The sequence below is a fragment of the Oncorhynchus tshawytscha genome, linkage group LG01 (genome assembly GCF_018296145.1).
Source record: "Oncorhynchus tshawytscha isolate Ot180627B linkage group LG01, Otsh_v2.0, whole genome shotgun sequence".
Lineage (NCBI taxonomy): Eukaryota > Metazoa > Chordata > Actinopteri > Salmoniformes > Salmonidae > Oncorhynchus > Oncorhynchus tshawytscha.
Genome location: NC_056429.1, coordinates 72,571,822 through 72,585,908, shown reverse-complemented (window position 1 = coordinate 72,585,908; position 14,087 = coordinate 72,571,822). Strand labels below are relative to the sequence as shown.

Below are 14,087 nucleotides of genomic sequence, written 5' to 3'. Positions count from 1 at the left end.
GGGCTCTCTCTCAGTAAAGGTTATGGATATCTCAGGGGACTATAGGGGTTTCTGGTAGTCTCTCCCTCAGATCCCAAGGACATTATAGACCGTGAGGACAAGACACAGGGAGACTAACAAGGGGACCTGATACCATCACAGACAGATTAATTACATACCAGGGCTTTCCATTAAGGAAAGGCTTTCCATTATGTAATGAGAGAGAAGGAGAGCAGGAGAGAGGGAGACAGAGAAAGAGAGATGGGGCAGAGTGAAGGAGGGTGGAGAGAGAGAGAGATGGAGAGGGATAGAGAGAAAGAAAAAGATAGACAGTGAAAGGGAGACCTCCAACATGCAATTGCTTATGAGCTTATCTCCAGTGTGAGACAGTGAGTCCAGAGAAATGCACAAACCACTGTTTCCCCTTCCCACTAGTGCTACATGGACACTGACCCAGCCTTCACCATCCTACTGCACTAACACACACACACACACACACACACACACACACACACACACACACACACACACACACACACACACACACACACACACACACACACACACACACACACACACACACACACACACACACACACGGCAAGGCTTTATGCAGATACAGGGACAAGGTCATGTGTTTGTAGGCAGTACTGCCATTTTGTTTCACCTCTGTTTGGACCGCTGTAGACCCCAGCAGTATGATGAGATATACACACACACACACACGTGTTGAACCTAGCCCTACTTCACATATCACTTGCTTATCACTAGATAAGTTATAGTTGAACAGAATCTGCTAGAAAGATAATGTACTCATACAATTTGAATGATCTGCAAAAGAACAGGCCTTAATCAATATACTATAGCTAGTACTTCACCAATATAGCCAACTGAACAAGCAGAGGACTGAAGCCTTTACAGAAGTAAGCCTGGTTCTAAACTAATCTCTAGGCCTGTAGGTGGGGCCTAAAATAGAGATTGTACTAAATATTTAAACTCCATGTGGGTTACATTTGTGTTCTGGACAATCAATGTTACTGTATATGTCTGGCCCATCACTGTTTCGGTAACCATCTGGCCAATCAATAACTTCCTAAAAAGGTCTGATCGGTCAGAAAGTGACCTTGTTGCCATGGTGCCAGCAACAGAGGTCATTATGACTGGAGGCTTGTTCGGTTTTACAATAACATGCTGAAACACACAAAAGAGAGTGAGAGTGGGCTCTGATTGCTGTCAGCACGCACACTCACACACACTGCTTGAGTCTAATGATTCATACACCATTCCCACTTGGCACAGACGTCATTTCACCCCAGGTGGTGAAGGTAGGAAACCACACCTCCACCCCGCGGAACCTCAACACTGGGGCCCCACAAGGGGGCAAGGGGGTGCGTGCTCAGTCCCCTCCTGTACTCTCTGTTCACCCATGACTGCGTGGCCAAGCACGCCTCCAACTCAATCATCAAGTTTGCTGATGACACAACAGTAGTAGGCTTGATTACCAACAATGATGAGACAGCCTACAGGGAGGAGGTGAGGGCTCTGGGAGTGTGGTGCCAAGAAAACAACCTCTCACTCAACGTCAACAAATCAAAGTAGATGATCGTGGACTTCAGGAAACAGCAGAGGGAGCACCCCCCCTATCCACATCGACTGGACTGTAGTGGAGAAGGTGGAAAGCTTCACGTTCTTCGGTGTACACATCACTGACAAACTGAAATGGTCAACTCAGAAAGACAGTGTGCTGAAGAAGGCGCAACACCTAAAATCCTCACAAACTTTTACAGATGCACAATCGAGAGCATCCTGTCGGGCTGTATCAGCTCTTCATATTGCCAATGCACCACCCGCAACCACAAGACTCTCCAGAGGGTAGTGCGGTCTGCCCAAAGCATCACCGGTCTGCCCAACAAACTACCTGCCCTCCAGGACACCTACAGCACCCGATGTCACAGGAAGGCCAAAAGGATCATCAAGGACATCAACCATCCGAGCCACTGCCTGTTCACCCCACTATCATCCAGAAGGCGAGGTCAGCACAGGTGAGACAGAGAGACGGAAAAATAGCTTCTATCTCAAGGCCATCAGACTGTTAAATAGCCACCACTAGCACATAAAGGCTGCTGTCTATATACATAGACTTAAAATCACTGGCCACTTTAATAAATAGAACACTAGAACCTTTAATAATTTACCCATCTCATCTCATAATTTACCCATCGTCCATATATTTTTATATTCTTAATTCCATTCCTTTACTAGATTTGTGTGTATTGGGAATTGTTAGATGTTGTTAGAATTGTGGAATTGTTAGATATTACTGCACTGTCGGAGCTAGAAGCGCAAGGATTTAGCTACACGATTTAGCTACACAACACCATTCTGTATACTTCCGGCCCGTCCTTGGACACTGTGCTATCTAACCTCCAAACGAGCTTCAATGCCATACAACACTCCTTCCGTGGCCTCCAACTGCTCTTAAACGCTAGTAAAACCAAATGCATGCTTTTCAACCGTTTGCTGCCTGCACCCACACGCCCGACTAGCATCACCACCCTGGATGGTTCCGATCTAGAATATGTGGACATCTATAAGTACCTAGGTGTCTGGCTAGACTGTAAACTCTCCTTCCAGACTCATATCAAACATCTCCAATCTAAAATCAAATCTAGATTCGGCTTTCTATTCCGCAACAAAGCCTCCTTCACTCACGCCGCCAAACTTACCCTAGTAAAACTGACTATCCTACCGATCCTCGACTTTGGCGATGTCATCTACAAAATAGCTTCCAATACTCTACTCAGCAAACTGGATGCAGTTTATCACAGTGCCATCCGTTTTGTTACTAAAGCACCTTATACCACCCACCACTGCGACCTGTATGCTCTAGTCGGCTGGCCCTCGCTACATATTCGTCGCCAGACCCACTGGCTCCAGGTCATCTACAAGTCCATGCTAGGTAAAGCTCCGCCTTATCTCAGTTCACTGGTCACGATGGCAACACCCACCCGTAGCACGCGCTCCAGCAGGTGTATCTCACTGATCATCCCTAAAGCCAACACCTCATTTGGCCGCCTTTCGTTCCAGTTCTCTGCTGCCTGTGACTGGAACGAATTGCAAAAATCGCTGAAGTTGGAGACTTTTATCTCCCTCACCAACTTCAAACATCTGCTATCTGAGCAGCTAACCGATCGCTGCAGCTGTACATAGTCTATCGGTAAATAGCCCACACAATTTTACCTACCTCATCCCCATACTGTTTATATTTATTTACTTTTCTGCTCTTTTGCACACCAATATCTCTACCTGTACATGACCATCTGATCATTTATCACTCCAGTGTTAATCTGCAAAATTGTAATTATTCGCCTACCTCCTCATGCCTTTTGCACACAATGTATATAGACTCTCTTTTTTCTACTGTGTTATTGACTTGTTAATTGTTTACTCCATGTGTAACTCTGTGTTGTCTGTTCACACTGCTATGCTTTTTCTTGGCCAGGTCGCAGTTGCAAATGAGAACTTGTTCTCAACTAGCCTACCTGGTTAAATAAAGGTGAAATAAAAAATTATTAAATAAACACCCGCAATAACATCTGCTAAACACATGTATATCTTTATTTAACTAGGCAAGTCAGTTAAGAACAAATTCTTATTTACAATTACAACCTTGCCCTGTTCAAAGGCAGAATGATAGATGTTTATCTTGTCAGCTCAGTGATTCGCTCTAGCAACCTTTCGGTTACTGGCCCAACGCTCTAACCACTAGGCTACCTGCCACCCCAAAATATGTGTGTGTATATGACCAAAAACATGTTATTTTATTTGATTTAGTTTTGATTTACATTTGGTTGAGTTGTCACCATGTCATTGGATTTAGGTTAAAGGTTTGGTGAAAAAAACACCATTTCCTTACGTTGAGGACTTTTTGCAAATACAATCCGTTTTCCACATTGATTCAGTCAGTTTTTGCACAGTGGGTTGTGTCTTGCTGCGAGTCTTTAATAAGTGATTGACAAGTTCGCCGCCATTGGACTCTGGAGCAGTGGAAACGCATTCTCTGGAGTGATGAATCATGCTTCACCATCTGGCAGTCCGACGGACGAATCTGGGTTTGGCGGATGCCAGGAGAACTCTATGCATAGTACCAACTGTAAAGTTTAGTGGAGGAATAATGGTCTGGGGCTGTTTTTTATGGTTCGGGCTAGGCGCCTTAGTTCCAGTGAAGGGAAACCTTAACGCTACAGCATACAATGACATTCAAGACGATTCTGTGCTTCCAACCTGTTTCAGCATGACAATGCCCCCGTGCACAAAGCGAGGTCCATACAGAAATGGTTTGTCGAGATCGGTGTGGAAGAACTTGACTGGCCTACACAGAGCCCTGACCTCAACCCTGTCTAACACCTTTGGGATGAATTGGAACGCACACTGTGAGGCCAGGCCTAATCGGCCAACATCAGTGCCCGACCTCACTAATGCTCTTGTGGCTGAATGTAAGCTAATCTCCGCAGCAATGTTCCAACATCTACAGTCAGTTTTATACTGATAACAAGTTCAAACAGGTGCCATTAATACAGGTAATGAGTGGAAGACAGAGGAGCCTCTTAAAGAAGAAGTTACAGGTCTTTGAGAGCCAGAAATCTTGCTTGTTTGTAGGTGACCAAATACTTATTTTCCACCATAATTTGCAAATAAATTCATTAAAAATCCTACAATGAGCCTTCCGAGTGGCGCAGTGGTTAAGGGCGCTGTACTGCAGCGCCAGCTGTGCCATCAGATTCCCTGGGTTCGCGCCCAGGCTCTGTCATAACCGGCCGTGACCGGGAGGTCCGTGGGGCGACGCACAATTGGCCTAGCGTCGTCCGGGTTAGGAAGGGCTTGGTCGGTAGGGATGTCCTTGTCTCATCGCGCACCAGCAACTCCTGTGGCGGGCCGGGCGCAGTGCATGCTAACCAAGGTTGCCAGGTGCACGGTGTATCCTCCAACACATTGGTGCGGCTGGCTTCCGGGTTGGATGCGAGCTGTGTTAAGAAGCAGTGCGGCTGGTTGGGTTGTGTATCGGAGGACGCATGACTTTCAACCTTCGTCTCCCGAGCCCGTACGGGAGTTGTAGTGATGAGACAAGATAGTAGCTACTACAACAATTGGATACCACGAAATTGGGGAGAAAAAGGGGTAAAATTCACCAAAAAAAACAAAACAAAAAAAACCCTACAATGTGATTTTCTGGATTTTCTTTCTCATTTTGTCTGTCATAGTTGAAGTGTACCTATGATGAAAATTACAGGCCTCTCTCATCTTTTTAAGTGGGAGAACTTGCACAATTGGTGGCTGACTAAATACTTTTTTGCCCCACTGTATGGGAAAGCCCTCCCAGAAGAGTGGAGGCTGTTATAGCAGAAAAGGGGGGACCAACTCCATATTAATGCCCATGATTTTGTAATGAGATGTTCGACGAGCAGGTGTCCACATACACTACATGACCAAAAGTATCTAAAAGGCCCAAAGAAATCCTACACCCCCTGTCAAAAAATATTTCTGCCGTCTCGGACTGTAGCCTACAGTGCATTTTCTAAATTAGCGGATTAGGACCTGGTGCAGGCCTCATATTTTCTCTTTTTCACATATAGGTTTGGGCGGTTGTGGATGAGTTATTAGCAATTGCAGGTGGGTGCGGGTGGAAAAACAGCTGACCGCACCACTAACCCATTGAATCTTAAAGAATATAACTTATAAATGCCTCATGAGTTCGTTCAACTGTCGGACCCCATCAGAACCCAAAATATAAGCTTGTTTTACTCCAATGTTGTACACAATGTAAATAAACATTTTATAGCCTCAACTCTTTCTCTCCCTCCTGTCCCCTCATCATATCCACAACAACATAATTAATAAAGAGTATGTTATCTCACTAATCGTTAGCTCACTGGAGTCAACGAACCTTACAGACACATTTTTGTAACATCATAATAGACACAGGTATATATTGGAGTACAGTAATAACATAATCACACATCTTTCATTATAGGTTTCCTATGATACCACTGACTGGTACTGAACATGTGTGTCAGCCTGTAAACCTTATTGGTGGTCAAACACTAGCTGGCAGGCTTCTGTGTGAAGGGACACACAGTTCAGTCCAGAATATCTTCAGATAACAAACTTTCATCAAAAAGGCAATACAGGCTGGTTGTGACAATATCTGAATAGCACACCTCTGTTTACACTCTTCATAAAGTCCCGTTGTGCGTGCGTGTTATGCTTTCCGAACATCCCACATCTACTGTCTGTGTCTGGGAAAAATGGAACTGAAATGGTCTGTGGGAAAACACTCAGACAATTCCAACTGATTATTCTGCTGAGGTGAATTTTTATTATGAAACCATAGATAAACTGATTAGAGACATTGACGCAACCTTCCATCTGTGAGATCTAAACCTGGCCTCGTTGTATACAACCCAGTTCTTTTTCTGCTGCAGGCCGGTGCACTTTAATTATAATAGGAATGTTTCTCCGTAGAGGCCTGTAAGAATGGACCCTGTATAAAGCTCTAGCTCTGGTAGTTCAAGTCAACAGTGATTTCATTGCAGCCATAAGCAAGGTCTTGAATAAATCTTTCCCTTATGGTTTTACATTCAAAGACAGTGCTATGCTGTTTATCAAGTCTCCAGATCTGTTGTGAAAAATGTATTATCTATTTCAAATGTATTTTAATGAGCCAACCTGGATAAAAGGTATGTTAAATCAAATGTACACCTACATGATACATAAATTAAGCATCCACCCATGAAATTATCTTTCAAAACACAACTGCTGTATAAATCTACACATCCATGACGAATGAAAAGGCCTTCTGTGTAAAGAGGGAACTGCTACTTCAGGGCGCCAAAACAGGAAGCCTGAGCCCTTGAAGGACCACAATGGCCGTAATGACATCATCAACCAGAGAATGGTAAGGTACAGTACATCATCAACCAGAGAATGGTAAGGTACAGTACATCATCAACCAGAGAATGGTAAGGTACAGTACATCATCAAAAATAGATAATGTATTACTACTCCCGATCCATTCCAGCTGAGCCAGCACTTCTGCCAAGGTGATATATGGGGGCTGTCAACTGTTTCCAGTTTCATTGCGTACCAATACCATTCATCTCAGCCACCATGTGTGGTAAGTGTTCTGGCACAAAATGTCAGCTGTGGAATGGGATGAGTTATCCCCATATAGGCCTAATGTGAAGTGCTTTGAGGCTTTGTCGAAAGCGCTATATAGAAATGCAACCAACTACCTAGTGCCATCAGCCACCGCCTAGCTCCGATCTCTGTTGTGTGCTTCAGAGGGGATTTGCAAACAGCCTAGATTCCAACCACCACAGAGTTCTTTACACTGCAGGCACAGCAAGGTCTGACATCCTCCACAGAGAGAGAGAAGCTATTCCAGAGGATCAATAGTCATTCTCCCTATGGAGGCTGATAGACAAACATAGTGGAGCACAGAGCACAGCAGGGATAGATTGAGTTACTGTAGGGAACAGTAGACAGGCAGACATAGTGGAGCTCAGAGCAGGGTATGGTTAGATTGAGTTAGAAGACAGAAGGTAAACCAGGTAAATACTAATACTGGACTGTTTTACATCCATTGCATTACAGGCCTGAGTCATTCCACCTCAAAAGGCACAATAAAGAAATTGTTTCTGTTGTTAGAAACATTTAAGATTAGCATTCCTGAAACATTACTTTGTTGAAATATAATTTGATCTCTGAGAAATTAAGCTAAGCTGAATGAGTAAAACATGAATGAGTAAGACATGGGGAATTCAACAGAACTATCAATAGCCACCCAAAGACCCATCCACGCAGATTCCACCCTCAACAACCAGTATACAGTATCAGTTATCTCTGTTTAACAAGTAGTAAGGAGCTGCTGCTTGGAGTATTGATTCTTCACCCTTTGTAATGTATTCCCTGTGAATCTGGTGATGTTTTTTTCCCGTTCAGAAAAATCTACCATTGAAGTCACTTGCATTATTTACCGTAAATTAGTGTGAACGTACCATATGTTGACCACTAGATGCTGCTCTTCCTGCTACTGCCACCACCCCCTTTTATCCATTTTGCTGGTCCCTTGTGTTTGTTTTACAAAAACAAGTAATGAGGAAGTCAATCTCTCTTCCACTTTTAGCCATGAGAGATTGACATGCATGTCATTAATGTTTGCTCTCCGTGTACTTTTAAGGGCCAGTCATGCTGCCCTGTTCTGAGCCACCTGCAATTTTCCCAAGTGCCTCTTTGTGGCGCACAATTGGCCCAGCGTCGTCCGGGGTAGGCCGTCATTGGGCGTCCCATAGAGCGGCGCACAATTGGCCCAGCGTCGTCCGGGGTAGGCCGTCATTGGGCGTCCCATAGAGCGGCGCACAATTGGCCCAGCGTCGTCCGACGATGTAAATAAGAATTGTTCTTAACTGACTTGCCTAGTTAAATAAAGGTTCAATCTGGTAAAACACAATGTTTTCCAGAAGTTTACTAAGGGTTGGTAACAGGCTGATTGGTCGGCTATTTAAACCAGTAAAGGGGGGTTTACTATTCTTGGGTAGCGGAATGACTTTAGCTTCCCTTCAGGCCTGAGGGCACACACATTCTAGTAGGCTTAAATTTAAGATATGGCAATATTGTCTGCTATAAACCTCAGCAATTTTCCATCCAGATTGTCAGACCCTGGTCACTTGTCATTATTGATAGACAACAATACCTTTTTTCACCTCTTCCACACTGACTTTACAGAATTCAAAAGTACAATTCTTGTCTTTCATAATTTGGTCAGATATACTTGGATGTGTAGTGTCAGCGTTTGTTGCTGGCATGTCATCCCTAAGTTTGTTTATCATGCCAATGAAAAAGTAATTAAAATAGTTGCCAATATCAGTGGGTTTTGCAATAAATGAGCCATCTGATTCTATGAATGATGGATTCGAGTTGGTTTTTCCCAAAGATTTTTACTATCATTCATCTTTGATTCATAGTATAGTTTATTTTTATTTAGCTTATTCACATGATTACGTTTGCCAATCAGTTGGGCTGCCAGACTTATTTGCCATACCTTTTGTCTCATCCTTCTCAACCATACAATTTTTCAATTCCTCATCAATCCAAGGGGATTTAACAGTTTTTACAGTCATTTTCTTAATGGTTGCGTGCTTATTAGTAACTGGAATAAGTAATTTCATAAATGTGTCAAGTGCATCGTCTGGTTGCTCCTCATTACACACCACAAACCAGCAAATATACTTCACATCATCAAAATATGAATCCCTACAAAATGTCTTGTATGACCTCTTATAAAACTATATTCGGCCCATCCTTTGGAACTTTGGTTTTCCTAGATATGGCTATTATATCGAGATCACTACATCCTATGGATTTGGATACTGCTTTAAAGCAAATTTCTGCAGCATTAGTAAAGATGTGATCAATACAGGTTGATGATTCCATTCCTGTGCTGTTTGTAAATACCCTGGTAGGTTAACTGACCACCTGAACCAGGTTGCAGGACCTGGTTACAGTTGGACGTTTTTTTCTTGAGTGGGCAGCTTGATGAGAGCCAGTCAATATTTAAAATCACCCAGAAAATAGACTTCTCTGTTGATATCACATACATTATCAAGCATTTCACACATATTATCCAGATATCACACATATTCACACATATGTTAGCACTTAGTGGTCTATAGCAGCTTCCCACAAGTATGGGCTTTAGGTGAGGAAGATGAACCAGTAGCCATATTACTTCAACAGTATTAAACATTAGTTCATCTCTAAGCTTTACAGGCATGTGGTTCTGAATATAGACCTCAACACCACCCCAGTTGGCATTTCTGTCTTTTCGGTAAAATGTTACAACCATGCTACCACTGTATCATCAAAGGTATTATCTAAGTGAGTTTCAGAGATAGTCAGAACATGAATGGCATCTGTTACAAACAAGTTATTGACTTCATGGACCTTGTTTCTCAGACTGTGGGAAGCATTGGAGTCAACATGGGCCAGCATTCCTCTGGGACGCTTTCGACACCTTGTAGAGTCCATGCCCTGACGAATTGAGGATGGTGGGAAAAAATTATGAATCCTCCTCACTGCAGGAACAATCGGTAGGCTAATAGCTCGATAGCCTCACTAGGGTCCAAAATATGATACAACATTTTAAAAGCTAATGATACTTATATGGTCATTTTAAAGATAGTGATTTAATCAAAGTGGTGATAATGGAGAAGTCAACTGCTGCTTTCTGTGTAGCAAAGGCCATGTTTAACACCTGTTCATTCTTCAATCATATTGCAGATAGCTGAGAAAATGCCTCTTAAAAGAAAGCTTGAAGTCTGTGGAAGTCAGCAGACTTACAAGATTCTTTAAGAAGAAATCTGTGGGTCAGTTGTTAAACAAGTATCTTTTTAAATAAATGGCATACTGAAATTCACTAAGAGCGTTGCAAACGCTTGTTGAAATTCTTTCACTAATTAAACTGATGTCATTCTATCTCTTCTCTTGACACGAATGGACCCAGAACTTAATTGACCATCGGTTCTGTTTACTTTAGAGGCCCATTTTTCCCTTTGAAAAAGTGCCCATCACACAATTTGTTTGATTTTAAATGTAATCTTTTATTTATTTTTTCAAGATTATTTGTGCTATTTACTTATTTTTTTCTGTTTTAATAAAATACATAATTTGAAGAACAAACAATTGTGGCAATTAATATCTTGCAGTAAAATACTTTAAAAACAGGTTAAACAAATATTTTTTTTAAAGGTTTAATGTTCTCTTACCAAGAAAATAGTCCTGATCATATACACTACCGGTCAAAAGTTTTAGAACACCTACTCATTCAAAGGTTTTTCTTTATTTTTACTATTTTCTACATTGTAGAATAATAGTGAAGACATCAAAGACATCATAGGTTTCTTCCTAGGTTTTGGCCTTTCCAGGGAGTTTTTCCTAGCCACCGTGCTTCTACACCTGCATTGCTTGCTGTTTGGGGTTTTAGGCTGGGTTTCTGTACAGCACTTTGAGATATCAGCTGATGTACGAAGGGCTATATAAATACATTTGATTTGATTTGAAAACTATGAAATAGCATATATGGAATCATGTAGTAACCAAAAACAAATCAAAATACATTTTAGATTTTAGATTCTTCAAAAGTAGCCACCCTTTGCCTTGACAGCGTTGCACACTCTTGGTATTATCTCAACCAGTCACCTGGAATGCATTTTAATTAACAGGATGTGCCTTGTTAAACATGAATTTGTGGAATTTCTATCCTTCTTAATGCGTTTGAGCCAATCAGTTGTGTTGTGACAAGGTAGGGGGGTATACAGAAGATAGCCCTATTTGGTAAAAGACCAAACCCATTTTATGGCAAGAACAGGTCAAATAAGCAAAGAGAAACGACAGTTCATCATTAATTTAAGACATGAAAGTCAGTCAATATGGAGAATTTCAAGAACTTTGAAAGTTTCTACAAGTGTAGTCGCAAAACAAACCATCAAGCGCTATGATGAAACTGGCTCTCATGAGGACTGCCACAGGAATGGAAGACCCAGAGTTACCTCTGCTGCAGAGGATAAGTTCATTATAGTTACTAGCCTCAGAAATTGCAGACCAGGTCTCCCGGGTGGAGCAGTGGTTTAAGGGCAGCTGTGCCACCAGAGACTCTGGGTTCGAGTCCAGGCTCTGTCGCAGCCGGCCGCGACCAGGAGGCCCATGCGGGCGGCACACAATTGGCATTGCGTCGTCCGGGTTAGGGAGGGTTTGGCCGGCAGGGATATCCTTGTTTCATCGCACAATAGTGACTCCTGTGGCAGGCCGGGCGCAGTGCACGCTGACCAGGTTGCTAGGTGTAAGGTGTTTCCCTCGACACATTGGTGCGGCTGGCTTCCGGGTTGGATGTAAGTAACAGACATCTTAATATCAACTGTTCAGAAAAGACTGTGTGAATCAGACCATGGTCGAATTGCTGCAAAGAAGCCACTGCTAAAGGACACCAATAATAAGAAGAGATTTGCTTAGGTCAAGAAACATGAGCAATGGACATTAGACTGATGGAAATGTGTCCTTTGGTCTGGAGTCCAAATTGGAGATTTTTGGTTCCAACCGACGTGTCTTTGTGAGATGAGGTGTGGGTTAACGGATGATCTCCACATGTGTGGTTCCCACCGTAAAGCATGGATGAGGTGTTATGTTGTGGGGGTGCTTTACTGGTGACACGGTCAGTGATTTATTTAGAATTCAAGGCACACTTAACCAGCATGGCTACCACAGCATTCTGCAGCAATACTCCCTCCCATCTGGTTTGGGCTTAGTGGGACTGTCATTTGTTTTCCAACAGGACAATGACACAACACACCTCTAGGCTGTGTAAGGGCAATTTGACCAAGAAGGAGAGTGATGGAGCGCTACATCAGATGACGTGGCCTCCACAATCACCCAACTAAATTGAGATGGTTTGAGGTGAGTCAGACTGCAGAGTGAAGGAAAAGCATCCAACAAGTGCTCAGCATATGTGGGAACTCCTTCAAGACTGTTGGAAAAGCATTCCAGGTTTTTGAAAATGTTATTTCACCTTTATTTAACCATGTAGGCCCGTTGAGAACAAGTTATCATTTACAACTGAGACCTGGCCAAGATAAAGCAAAGCAGTGCGACAAAAACAACAACACAGAGTTACACATAAACAAACGTACAGTCAATAACACAATAGAAAAATCTATGTACAGTGTGTGCAAATGTAGAAGAGCAGGGAGGTAAAGGCAATAAATAGACCATAGAGGCAAAATAATAAAAATTTAGCGTTAACACTGGAGTAATAGCTGTGCAAGTAGAGATACTGGGGCGCAAAAGAGCAAGAGGATAAATAACAATATGGGGATGAGGTAGTTGGGTGTGCTATTTACAGGTTGGCTGTGGGCAGGTACAGTGATCGGTAAGCTGCTCTGACAGCTGATGCTTAAAGTTAGAGAGGGAGATCTAAGACTCCAGCTTCAGTGATTTTTGTAATTCGTTTCAGTCATAGGCAGCAGAGAACTGGAAGGAAAGGCGGCCAAAGGAAGTGTTGGCTTTGGGGATGACCAGTGAAATATACCTGCTGGAGCGCGTGCTACCAGGTGAAGCTGGTTGAGAGAATGTCAAGAGTGTTCACAGCTGTCAAGGCAAAGGGTGACTACTTTGAAGAATCTCAAATATAAAATACATTTTGATTTGTTTAACACTTTTTTGGTTAATACACGATTCCATATGTGTTATTTCATAGTTTTGATGTCTTCGCTATTATTCTACAATGTAGAAAATAGTAAACAAAGAAAAACCCTTGAATGTGTAGGTGTTCTAAAACTTTTGACCGGTAGTGTAGGCCTAGACGATATCCCAAAAACTAGCAATACACTGAATTCATACATTCTCAGTAATTTAAATTGTGAACACAATACAACACATTTTTCAAATCTGAGAGGTAAACTCAATAAAGTATTTAATAATTTGGCTGTGCATTTCAGATGGAATCAGGGCATTAGAATGTACCAGAGGCCACCAAAATTGAGCTTGTTTGGCAATAAATAAATTCTTAACCCGGTGGGCACGGCCCAGGGATTCCTAGCTGGCTACCTTTTCTATTTGGCTGGCTACTCTATGTGCTTAAGATTCACAGGGAATGTATTAAAAGGGCTGAAGTAGCAATACTCCAAACAGCAGCGCAATACTACCTGTCAAACATATAGAACTGATACTGTATACTGGTTGTTGAGGTGGGATTGGTGTGGGGTGTCCGTGGGTGGCTTTTGATCATTATGTTGGATTACCCATTGTTAGGAAGAATTATGGTCCAAATCAGATGTTAGGTACTATATTTATTGAAGATTTTATTTTTACCCTATAAATTAAAATGGCCAATTTGGGTGCAATCAATTAGCTTAATTTCTCAGATATCAAATTATATTTCAACAAAATAATGTTTCAGGAATGCTAATGTTGTTGGTTTATTACTACAGAAACGATTTCAGAACAATCTGAGATGGTGGGTGATTTGGCTTGATGAAATGACATTCACACTTATCACA

The 14,087-nt window shown here is 42.3% G+C and overlaps 1 protein-coding gene across 7 annotated transcripts in view; it reads right to left on the bottom strand.

Annotated features, from left to right (window-relative positions):
- The window catches only part of LOC112256249 (E3 ubiquitin-protein ligase MARCHF8), a 124,372-nt gene that overhangs the window by 90,283 nt on the left and 20,002 nt on the right, over window positions 1-14,087 (bottom strand). The window lies entirely within an intron of this gene.